Source organism: Mus musculus, chromosome 1, assembly GCF_000001635.26.
Source record: "Mus musculus strain C57BL/6J chromosome 1, GRCm38.p6 C57BL/6J".
Classification (NCBI taxonomy): domain Eukaryota; kingdom Metazoa; phylum Chordata; class Mammalia; order Rodentia; family Muridae; genus Mus; species Mus musculus.
Window position 1 is genome coordinate 191,293,176 of NC_000067.6, and position 12,682 is coordinate 191,305,857.

Sequence of the window (12,682 nt, forward strand, 5' to 3'; positions counted from 1 at the left end):
TGAGCTGCTGATGGATACAACATCCCATGCAAGCTCCACATTTCCCTTCACATACATGGTCTGACATCATCCTCAGAGCAGCACTGTAGGGAGGATGTTAGTGTTCACACAAAATGAGATCAGAAAGAACAGCAAGGCACAGGGTGTGTGATGGACAGGGTGTGTGATGGACAGGGTGTGTGATGGACAGGGTGTGTGGACAGGGTGTGTGATGGACAGGGTGTGTGATGGTTTGTATATTCTTGGGCCAGGGAGTGGCACCATTTGGAGGTGTGGCCTTGTTGGAATAGGTGTGACCTGGTTGGAGTAGGTGTGTCACTGTGGGTACGGGCTTAAGACTCTCACTCTAGTTGCCTGGAAGTCAGTCTTCCACTAGCAGCCTTTGGATGAAGATGTAGAACTCTCAGCTCTGCCTGGACCATGCCAGCCTGGATACTGCCCTGCTCCCACCTTGATGATGATGGACTGAACCCCTGAACTTGTAAGCCAGTCCCAATTAAATGTTTTTTTATAAGACTTGCCTTGGTCATGGTGTCTGTTCATAGCAATAAAACCCTAACTAAGACAGTGTGGTAGCTAGTGTTTCAATTGTGAGCCTAGCCTTTAAAGGCTGAGCTATCTCTCAGCCCCTATGGTGGCTAGTGTTCAAGTTGTGAGCCTAGCCTTTAACTGCTAAGCTATCTCTGATACCTGTGATACTTTTTAATTGTACAAATGATACAAGGTAGACTAGACTGGCAACAGTCTCAGTGAAAGATTCTTTAGATCAGATTGGCCTTGGTGGTGGTGGGACTGTCTTGATTACCTTAATGGCGGTGGAAAGACCGACCTACTGTGGCAACACTAGGCACAGTAGGCAGGGCCCTGGACAATGTAAGAGTGGAGGAAGAGAGCTGAGCAGTAAATATGTATGGATTCCTTTTCTTCACAGCTGTGGCTGGCTGCTTCGGCTTCCTGCCTTGGCCTCGTCACTGTCATGGTCTGTAACCTGGAGTTGTAAACTAAAACAAGCTCTCCCCGGAGTTGTTTGTCAGAGTACTTAACCCCAGCAACAGAAATGCAACACGTACAGAGAGCTCGAATGCTCTGGAGTTACAAAGTGAGTGCTGTGGAACCTCAGCCAGGACCTTCCTAAGCTGGAGCACCGTGGTTTGGGATGTTCCCTGCTGCCTATGGGGAAACCTGGCATGTGCTGAGCTGTAGGGAAGAGCTCTGACAAGGTTAAGGGGATTCAGAAAAGGTCAGCCAAGCCACATGCACAGGAAGATGGGTGAGCTAGAGGGGTAGATGAGGCCCAGACTTCTCCGTGAAGTCATGGAGGCGGTGCAAGCTTGCTTCAGAGAGCCTAACCCTAACCCTCCTCCCTCCTCCCTCTACCCTCCTCCCTCCTGCCTCTTCCCTCCTCCCTCTTCCCTTCCCCTTTCTTTCTCCTCTCTCCTCCTTTCCTCCTCCCTCTCCTCTCCCTCCTCCCTCCTCCCTCTCATCTCCCTCTTCCCTCCTCCCTCTTCTCTCCTTCCTCCCTCTTTCCTCTTCCTTCTTCCCTCCTCTCTTCTTTCTCCTCCCTCTTCCCTCCTCTCCCTCCCTCCCTCCCTCCCTCCTCCCTCTCCTGTCCTTCTCCTCTCTCCTCATTCTTCTCCTTTCCCTCTCCCTCCTCCCTTTGTTCTCCTCTTCTCACTCAACCCCCATCCCTTCTGCAACCAGGTCTCATGAAGTTTGGCCTATAACTTATTAGGCCATAAAAGATGACCTCAAACTCTTAACCCTCAGGCCTCCACCTCCAGAGAGCTATGATTGCAGGCATGTGCCACCACACACCAGGCATGCTAGGTGTTAGAAACAAACAATCTGGGTGTTGCACGGGGGAACACAGAAACAAAGCAAATGTATCTTGGTAACATAATTCTTTTTAAAAACTATTTCATTGTATGTGTGTGGATGCTGTGTCTGCATGCATGTATGTGCACCACATTCATGCTTGATTCCTGTGAAGACCAGAAGAGGCCATCAGATCCCCTGAAACGTGTGTTACACACAGTTGAGAACTACTGTGTGGGTGCTGGGAATCAAACCCAAGTCTCTGTAAGAGCAACAAATGCTCTTAACCACGGACCCATCTCTCCAGCCCTAAGGGTTTTTGTTAAAAGGGTGTGCCAGAATCCAAACCAACAGGACTCCTGCCTTTATCCCTAAAGTAGTCGGTAGCTGTGTTTCATCCATTAATGGGTGCTCAACTTCACAGGCTGACATGATTGGCTAATTGGTGAAAGGAGGAAGGAGAAGGCCAGGAAATGACTTCCTGCTTGGCTGCCTAGCTTTGACTTAACAAAACAAGTTTCTCATAGGCAAGCCCTCTACCAACTGCTCTCTTCTCTCTCTCTCTCTCTCTCTCTCTCTCTCTCTCTCTCTCTCTCTCTCCCTCCCTCTCCCTCTCTGTCTCCTTTCCTCTCTCTCCCCTCTCTCTCTTCCTCTCTCTCCCTCTCTTCTTCCCTCCCTCTCTCTCCTTCCCTCCCTCTCCCTTCCCTTCTCTCCCTCTCTCTTTTCACACATGTGCACACACACACATACACATACAGTCCTTCCAACAAGGAGAGAGGAGAGAGAGAGAGATCAAATAAGTTTTCATTAACCCAGAGAAAAAGATGTCTATCCAAAGGAGACAATGGCAGCTTGGCCCCTGCCCTTCAGTTCATTCCATGTTGCTCAGCCTGGTGCCAGCTCACTTCTCCACATTCTTTCTGCAACCTCCCACCTCCCTGTAAACACCCTGCAAACGCCACTGACAGCACTCGGATCCATCAGTCCAGCTCAGCTCCATGCCTTGCTTATCTAGGAAGACAGTTCTGCTCCAAACACATGCTTATAAAACTAAATAATACAGTCTTGCTCCCAGGCTTGATGTTGCTCCTGGCTGAGCATTATTTCAGAATCTGTCAATGGAGCCCACGTGCAACAAATGCATTCTTTTATGTACTTAGAGTTGGAGACAGGGAGTGCCCTGTGGGATTGCACAGATGTGCCTGTGGGTAGAAGGGATGTGAGCCACTTCTTCACCTTTCCCTGGGTTAGATGACTTCTGCTGGCCCTTATGGAAGAGAGGGTGGGAGAGGGACTGGTGAGATCATGGGAGACAGTCGGAAGAACGTGGAAAGAACTGCCTGCCCCAAACTCCTGCCACGGCGCTGCAAACTCTTTCTTTTCACACCTAAGCAGGCCACTCACATGCCATGTTCCTCTCCCCACTTGCCACCCGCTTCTTTTCTGTCTCTCAGGGGACATTTTCCAGGCCAGCACTACTGAGTCCCCGGGTATGGAAGGCACCCCATTCTGAGCCTCCTGCTCCTGGGTTAAGCAGGCTGTGCTGGCTTTGCTCCCCTGGAGGGAATCTGGAGCATGCCCTTGCCTTGGATTCAGCCCGGGAGCTTGGCAGAAGAATGTGGGTTGTGTCCAGCAGAGAAGCCCAGCCTTTCCTGGAGCCATCCCAGGTATCCAGGGTATCCACTGCATTCTCAACAAACCCTAGACACCCACACAGAGCAGAGTGGGAGATAACCGCTGAGTGAATCCCACCCACAGCTGACGATAGCTCTCCAGCTCCCCTTTGCTCAGAAGGGCCAATCTGAGAGCTGTGAAGTGCTGGCACCCTCCAGAGCACCGGAAGCTGGATAGAGCCAGGGCAGCACTGGGTGTCCACAGCATGGAACATTTTCAAATCACACTGACAACTTCAGAGTATAGCCCCAATGGAGTATCTATCGGTGGTGCCTCCATGTTGTGGAGACAGAAACTAAGTCCTTCCTCAAGGGTCCTAGGGCTGGTGAGTGGAAGTAGGTCACAGACTGTGCCTGGTGTGTATGGGTCACCTGGATCTGTGTTCCTTAGTCAGGCAGGACAGGGCATCATCGGGGTCTCTAGTCTCTTAGCCTGCCCATGTGACTCCCTCAAGAACTGACAACCCAGAGCAACCTTGGGCAATCAATGCCTTCCCCACTCCCCACTGTCAGTCAGCAGGCAGAGGGCTCAGGCCACAGACCTTGAAGGCAATCGTGGCTCCTGCCCCAGGTGCAAGACATAGACAGACAGACAGACAGATACACAGACACGCACACACACACCGATACAAGTACAGGCACACAGACAAACAGAGACAGACATACAGACACACTCACAAACACATACATACACATACTCAGACATATACACAGACACACACACACAATGACGTTTTGATAACAGAAGACTTCAGGTTCTGTTAGCCTAAGGTGTCTTCCTCTCAGAGGTCACAGAGGCAGCCTGATCTAGTCAACAGAGCTACTCAGACATAGGTTTTGGTGGCAGGCCAGGTCTTCAAGGTAGCTTTTCACCTACAGGCCTGAGTAGGTCCCCTGAGAGACCTCTGCTCGAAGCAATTTGAAAGCCATGCCCCAGTTCTCTCGGTTGCTTGTCTAGGCCTGGCAGGCCTTCCAATCCCACTCTGGTTGGCCTTCTTGACTAAACCAGAGCTCACTGAGTGGCTAGACTAGCTAGCCAATGAGCAATGAGGTCCCAGATTCTATTATCTATATGTATGTGTTTATGATATATATGATATACAATATATGTAATATTGTATGTTGATTGTTGGGGACTGAGGTTCCACCTCAGGTCCTTGTGTTTGCACAACGAGCTTTTTGTCCACTGAGCATTTCTTCAGCCCCAGGGTTTTTCTTCCTTAACTGTAACTTTACTGATAAGCCAGAGCTTGTAAAAGTGAGCACCCTGGGGCCTGTGGTAGGCAGTATACCATGGCAGGGATGCACAATGGAGCAAAGCCACTCTCTTATGGCTGGGGATGGGGAAAATATCTTACAGTCCCTTTAGGGCATGACTCAGTGACCTAAAGACTCCAAAAAGTTCCACAACTCTCCAGTGGTTCCCAAGGCTGTGATCCAAGCATCCAATACACGGGCTCTGAGCCTATGAGCAGTCACTTTTCAAAAGGCCGGTCCCACCTACTACCAGCTGGGCTCTCCAGGCCACACCAGAGACTCCTAAGGACTGCCCTCGGCATCAGGACCCTCTGCTTTCTCAGGGAGGGCTCAAGCGGAGGTTTGCTGGAATAGAGGAGGAATATGCTGTGCCTGTTGTCCCTGTATCTCTCCAGATGTAGCACAGGCCACTGTGTCCAAGGCTGAGTCAACCCACTACTCAGAAATCAACTCCTATGAGAAAACCAGATTCCAAATCCTGAACCAGGACCTGGGGCAGGAGGATTTCCAAGATCAGAGAAGACTTGAGAGCTGCCCAGAGCCTACAGTATCTGTGCTGCCTGCCTGGTTCCAAGGCTTTGGTGGCACCAGCTGTCCCAAATCCCCAGGGGCAGAACATCACAGTCCTCAGTACCTTGCACACCCTTGCAATGTCCACCTCCCGTTGCTGGGAGGCCAACACACAGACAGAGACAGACCGCTTACATGCGCCCACCCTTGGTACTCAGAGATGCCTGCCATAAGTATAAGCTTACTCGGGTGTCAAAAGTTCCTTGTGATCCTCTCCCAACACTTCACCCCCTGGGACTCATCAAGAACAAGCACGGAGAAGCATGCAGCAGAGCCGTGCTTGCTGGGGTTGGGGTGAGAAATGGGAAACAACGGGAATAAAGTTTTTGTCATAAAAAGGAGATAAATGCAGAGATCTGCTGTGCAGAGCAGCACCTGCCATGAACCATGTGTGCTGAGGGGAGTAGAAACAGGAGGATCAGGGCTATCCTTGGCTACATATTGATTTCAAGGCCAGCCTGGGCTACTCGAGACCTTGTATCAAACCCCCAAACAACTCTATATCATGCTGTTCTTTATGGTGATGGTTTCCTCACTGTGCGTCACACACAGAGGCCACAAACATGTTTGAGGGAGTTGACAAGTAGATTGTATCATAGGTGTGATGGCTAGTCCTGTGGACTGACAGGACCTGCAATCACCCTGGAGACAGACCTCTGGGCGTGTCTGTGGGGTAACTGAGGCAGAAGGACGCCCTAAATGTGGTTGTGTCAATCCATGCGCTGAGCTGTAGCACAGTAAGTCCCCACATGGGAGGCCAGGCCCTGGCTCTGCTGCACACTGACCCTTCGCTGTGCCTTGATTCTTCACTGAGAAAATGGAGTCAGTGTCCGACTCACAGGGTGAGCTGGCCTAGAGTGAGCCGAGCTAGCTATTATTGTAATTTCTATCTCACCACTTCACAGCTGCTGACGTGTGCCGCTCACCCAGGCCTCCTGACCCAGGATCTGGTGTTCTTTCCAACACGTCACTCACAGAGTGCACATGGCTTCTGCAGCCAGATTGTGACCAGCAAAGCCACCCCCCTTGGGACCCTTTCATCAAAGCTGGTGGAGCCAAGAGCAGATCTAACCCTGGGAGCAGAGATGTAGAACATGGACCCGGCAGTGTGGAGCCACCTGCCCAGCTTCTCCTGTTAGCATTTCATTTTGGAAATACTGGGAACCAAAAATAGAAGTTCTTGAGCAAAGCTTAATCCTGCTGGCTTTCAAGACAGCTGCTGGAACGGTTGCGACTTGGCCACCAGAGTGCACTGTTGCCTGTGCAGGTGCTGAAATGTGACCCATAGTGGGCCATTGTGAGTCATTGTGGGCCCGAGATTTCCCAGGAAAACCCAGATGGTAAGTAACCTGCCACTCCATCTTCCCAGCTCTGTGCTGCAGTCCCCACAGACCACCAGCTCCGGGGCATAGGGAAACCACCTTGCAATCAGCCCACTGTTCTCTCTGGGGACCCTTAAGAGATTGACTGGTTCCTGTATTTTCTTGTCCTAGATTCTTCCAGAACCCATCCCAGGCCTGACTGCCTAGGAAATGTGACATACACATCTAGGTGTTGGATATGGAAAATGTGTAGTTAACAAACTGTGAGCAGCTTCAAAGAACAAAATGTTAACCGTTGTAAACATCTAACTGGCTTCCACCGGAGCCAAGAAGCATCCACCTAGAAGACAGAAGATTCTCATAGGTCTGTCAGAGAGCTGCTTTCATGGGCAGAGAAGGCTGAGAGAGAAGGAAGGTGCTGGTCCCAGGCTGGGTGCTTTTTAAATTCCCTTCCTTCTAGGGAGCATCTGTCATTTCTCCTGCTTCTGTGAAGGGTAGATCTTGGGCTTTGGTTTGGTGGTGTGGAGTTAGCATGTGTGTTTGGTTCCTCTTTGGGTTGTCCTGTTGGGAACCCAGCTCAGAACTCAGTGCAGGTTAATAGCCTTCCATGTATTTTAGTTCATTTAAAAATGTTTTATGTTTGTGAATGTGTGTATGATACCATTTGTGAGTGAGGTGCATGTGTGTAGGATACATGTTTGTGAGTGAGGTATATGTGTGTAGGATACATGTTTGTGTGTGAGGTGCATGTGTGTAGGATACATGTTTGTGAGTGAGGTACATGTGTGTAGGATACATGTTTGTGTGTGAGGTGCATGTGTGTAGGATACATGTTTGTGTGTGAGGTGCATGTGTGTAGGATACATGTTTGTGTGTGAGGTGCATGTGTGTAGGAAACATGTTTGTGAGTGAGGTGCATGTGTGTAGGATACATGTTTGTGTGTGAGGTGCATGTGTGTAGGATACATGTTTGTGTGTGAAGTACATGTATGCCACAGTGTGCATATCAGAGGATATTGGTGTTGTTTCTCATGCTCCATCTTGCTTCTGAGTCAGGATCTCTTGTTTTCCACTGTTCTGCACAGTCCAGGCTAGCTGGCCATGGGCTTCCAGAATACTCTCCTGTCTGAGTACTAGAACTACAGATGTGTGCCCCTACCCACTCCCCAAGATTTCAATAGCCCTTGTGCACCCCTACTCAATTAAGAGCTGTTTGACTGAAAACTGTCTCCAGAGCCAGATGCTGGACTCTGCCTGGGCATCCTGAGGGCAGAAGCGGACCCTGGGGCCAGCAGTGCGAGCTAGAGCCCTGCCTCCTGGTCACAGCTGCTTTACTCTCTAACCTTCCTTTCCTTTTGTTTTGTTTTTGGTTTTTGGTTTTGGTTTTGGTTTTGGTTTTTGGTTTTTTGGGTTTTTTGTTGTTGTTGTTTTTTGGTTTTTGTTTTTTTTTGGGGGGGGTTGGTTTTTTGAGACAGGGTTTCTCTGTGTAGCCCTGGCTGTCCTGGAACTCACTTTGTAGACCAGGCTCGAACTCAGAAATCCACCTGCCTCTGCCTCCCGAGTGCTGGGATTAAAGGCGTGCGCCGCCAAGCCCAGCTTTTTTTTTTTTAAGATTTATTTATCTTAATAAATTTATGTATATGAGTACACTATAGCTGTCTTCAGACACACCAGAAGAGGGCATCAGGTCCCCATTACAGATGGTTGTGAGCCACCATGTGGTTGTTGGGATTTGAACTCAGGACCTCAGAATGAGCAATCAGTGCTCTTAACTGCTGAGCCATCTCTCCAGCCCTAACTTTCCTTTTCTAATAACTGCCACAGTTCACAACCTGCCCTAGGACCTCCAGCACCTTAGACAATACTCCCACACCCTCTCAACTTCCTAGATGAAAGAACCAGGCTGTCTGCCCTGCTGGAGAGGGAGGGCCTAGAACCAGGGAACTGAAGAGTTAAGCCAGAACTAAAGCATCAGGAGTCTGTCCCCTGCTGGTAATGGCTAATACCCTGATTACTCCGGTAGATCCCTGGACAGCAGGGTATCTAGACGCCGCTGCCCTCAGTGACCCCACAGGAAGGGGACAGGGCAGCAACCCCAGTTCTGATGGATGGTCTGGCTCCAGGGAGTCTCTTCCCGCCTGTTTCCCCTTGGGGCTTCAGAGCAGGTGGTCTGAGGCCAGGAGGGCAGCCCAGTGGGCTCCCTGGGCAGCCAGGATCGCCAGCCAGGGCAGTGTTTGTTTTCCTCACAGACCAGTTACCACTTGCTGCTGTGGTTGCCCGGGGAACACTTGCTATTTTCATGTAGGCCCTGGATGATGAGCTGTGGAAACTCTTGCAAGGTTGGTCTGAGAGGTGATATTCAAGTAGGCTGTGCCAGAGAGGAGTGCTGGACAGCAAGAGGGAGGCTCGACATTCACACACACAGAGTGTGGGATGAAGGAGGGTGGCTGGGAAAGACTGTGCCCAGAATCAGGAGTACCAGTCCATCCCTTGTTCATTCATTCCCATGTGGTCTTTGCTTTCTGTTCATTGGATCAAACATTCAAGGGTTTTGACTTTGTGCTAGGTGCGTGCAAACTGATCAAGGGTGTCCCAGCCCAGGGAAGCTGGCAATGTAGAATACAGCTACAGTTCTGTGGGATCCAGGCCATCGCAGGGCCACATGGGTAGCCTGTTCCCATGCCTGTCCTTGGCAGGAAGGGTAACTGAAACACTTCCCTGATGAAGTATCTAGGAGTAAATAGATTTTTGAAGGCAGAGTGGACAAGGGGGAGCAGCACGTACATGGTTCAGAGGAGACCAAGTATAGCACTTCTAGAGGAGACTGAGTATAGCACTTCCAGAAGAGACTGAGTATAGCACTTCCAGAGTGTATGCCCAATCCTGGGCAAAGTGAGAGCCTGGCCAAGAGCCAATCCATCGAAGGGCTTGGGGATGAGATGATGTTGGACCACTGAAACAGTTGTGATGAGGCCTCAGGTAGCAAAATGAAGCCCAGGCCTTCTCTGGAGAGAGGCAAGTTTCCCCACTACCCAGGAGACGTGGGAGACTGGGGGCTCCACAGGGTATCTGAGAGCCCTGAAGCTGCAGGAGGGAGCCCTCCACAGGGAGAGCCAAGCTAAGCCTTTGGTCCAGGCTGGCAGTCACTGCCCATCCACCCTTTCCCCAAAGCACAGTCTACTGCTTTAACACCAGGCATGCACATAGATGTCTTCTGCCTGTCTGTGGCCATTCCCTTAATGGAAGATGCTTACTAGTCTAGAAGGTGGGTTTGCTAGTCAGGCCTCTGAACACACACACACACACACACACACACACACACCACATACACAAACACACACAGACATACACACAGACATATACACACATGCACACATAGATATACACACATGTACACACACTCAAACACACACTCACAGATATACACACATGCACACTCACTCACAGACATACACACACATGCACACACACTCATACATATGTACACACACACACCCCACATACACAAACACACACAGACATACACACAGACATATACACACATGCACACACAGATATACACACATGTACACACACTCAAACACACACTCACAGATATACACACATGCACAAACACTCACAGACATACACACACATGCACACATAGATATACACACATGTACACACACTCAAACACACACTCACAGACATATACACACATGCACACATAGATATACACACATGCACACACATTCAAAAACACACTCACAGATATACACACACATGCACACACACTCATACATATGTAAACACACACCCCACATACACACAACATCCAATCACTATTGGACTTAACCTGTTTGTTCTTTGTTTGTTTTTCAAGACAGGATTTTTCTGCGTAGCCCTGGTTATCCTGGGACTAACTCTATAGACCAGGCTAGCCCGGAACTCAAAGAGCCACCTGCCTCTGCCTCCTGGGTGCTGGGATTTAAGGTGTGCACCACCACACCAGGTTGGACTTCTTTTGTAAAACTTTTTATTTATTTTTATCTCATGTGGGTATGAGTGTTTGCCTGAGTGTGTATGCATGCCCAGTATCCATGGAGCCAGGAGAGGGACGTGAGTGCTTGGTTCTGGCGCAGGCCCTTGGCAGCAGTGAGTGCTCTTAACTGCTAGGGTGTCTCTCCAGCCCGTTAGTGGCTCCATGCTGCAGGCCCTTGCTTCTCCTGTGCCATTGCAAAGGAGCTGGCTCTATGTCACATGCCAGGGTGAGATCTGTGCTCTGCAGACACACAGAGCAGGGAAATGAGGGGTCTGACACTCACTGAGAGTGCAGGGGCAAATAACTTCACAAGTTACACCAACTGTGTAGACAGGCATCCCACAGAGAAGCTGACCTTCCAACCTGGAGGCCAGGGGTAGACATGGAACTTTCCACCCTTCCCGTGTGCGTCCTTTGACCTTCCTTTTCCTGGGTAACTAACCCAGTTCCTTCCTTGCTTGCTTATCCCAAGGGCAGCTGTCTGCCGTGTCTAGGGCCTCTCAGTCTAAAGGAGGCCTGGACTCAGCTTGGTGACGTTCAGTCCCTCGGGGGCGTCCAGGGCACAGATGTTGGACTTTCAGTATCAGTACCAAAAGTCCTCAGACACTTAGCTTGTCATTGAAGTGAAACTTTGGGGCCCTTAAGACACACACACACACACACACACACACACACACACACATCATTTGGCAATCACAAGCACACTGGTGCTCCTGGGTTACAGGAGAGTACATTTGCAGGGAGAGTGTTGCAAGGCAGGTGTGAGCCCTTAGGGCAAAGGAAGCATCTAAGCAAATGTTGGAAAGTTAGTGCCTGCCTGTGATCCCAGCACTCAAGAAATGGATGCAGGGTGGGGGTGGGTGGGTGAGAACTTTAAGGTCATCCTTGGCTACGCAGTCCAGGCCAGCCTGGGCTACAGGAAGCTGTCACAAACAAAGCAAACATGGAGTGATACAGACACAGGGCCTGCAGGGATCTGTGCCCGGACAGCAAATCCCCTTCTCTCCAGCCCCTTCTGAACCTGCCCTTTCTGCAGCCCACGAAGCTGCCCAGATTTCTGTGTGCACTGTCCTGTCAAGTCTCTGGTTTGGAATCTCAAAGCGAGAGGCTGGTCGTACTGAAGAGAGGCCCCTCTGCAGTGGGGTGGTGCTTTGAACGGAGAACAGGATGGGGAGCCTGAGGCCAGCGGGGAAAGCTGGGCCCTAATGGGGCAGGATTAGGGGGAAGTGTGGGCAGCCAGCCTTGCTGGAAAATCCCAGCCAGGCTCGGAGGTGTTGCCCTTCTGTGGAGACCAGGGCCTGAGGAATGGCATCGCAGCCTGCTGCCAGGTCAAGAAGACACAGGAAGCCATAGGCTCCTAAGTCAGGCTTGTTGGGTGTTTTTGAGGGCTGTGCATCACTGATTTGTACCATCTGTTTGGGTCAACATGTCCCCATACAGTGTACATTGGCTCAATGAACAACTTTTGGAATTCTAGGCCTGAGACTTTCTGTTCTTGGTTGCCACTGTAACTGGGGCATCCCCTTGCCAAGACAGTAGTCCCCACAGGTTGGTAAAGAGTGCAGAGATAAATCACTCTGGAGATGGCTTCAGAGCCGTGTCTGTGTTATTACATGGGAGCAGCCTCTCATACAGAGAAAGCCTATCAGTTGTGATGCTTATCACATTACCTCCGATTGGAGCAAGCAAGCACTCATACAGCCAGGGCCACAGGGAAGGCGCCATGGCAAGTGCAGACGTGTTCACAGGCCAGCCACTGGCAACTCACACTACTTCAGAATTCAGTGTTCTGACTTCAGGAGCACGGTGTGCCTTGCAGCTGCCGGGTCACGCCTCCATTTCTTCTACGATAGCGTCATTACGCCTGAGTGGCCACCAAGCCCTGGAATGTACCATCAAGTATGGCAGCCTGCTCTCTCTGAGGTGTGGGGATGGCCAGGGATGACTTTCTCAGGGCCTCTGGTCCAGCTGAGTCTTCCTGAGGTACGAGGCTAACTATGCAGTTCCCAGGCTATCCTCTAGGG